Consider the following 280-nt stretch of genomic DNA (forward strand, 5'->3'; position numbering starts at 1 on the left):
AGACTCGAATCCGGCCCTCTCGATTGTGAGTCGAGCGTGCTAACCACTATACTACGCGGTGTGTATGTGTGTGTGTAAGTGTGTGTGTGTTTCACTGTTTGATCTGCTGCAGTCTCTGACGAGACAGCCAGACGTTACCCTATGGAACGAGCTCAGAGCTCATTATTTCCGATCTTCGGATGGGCCTGAGACCAGGCACACACCACACACCGGGACAACAAGGTCACAACTCCTCGATTTACATCCCGTACCTACTCACTCCTAGGTGAACAGGGTCTAC

The sequence above is a fragment of the Portunus trituberculatus genome, chromosome 41 (assembly GCF_017591435.1).
Source record: "Portunus trituberculatus isolate SZX2019 chromosome 41, ASM1759143v1, whole genome shotgun sequence".
In the NCBI taxonomy this organism is placed as follows: Eukaryota; Metazoa; Arthropoda; class Malacostraca; order Decapoda; family Portunidae; genus Portunus; species Portunus trituberculatus.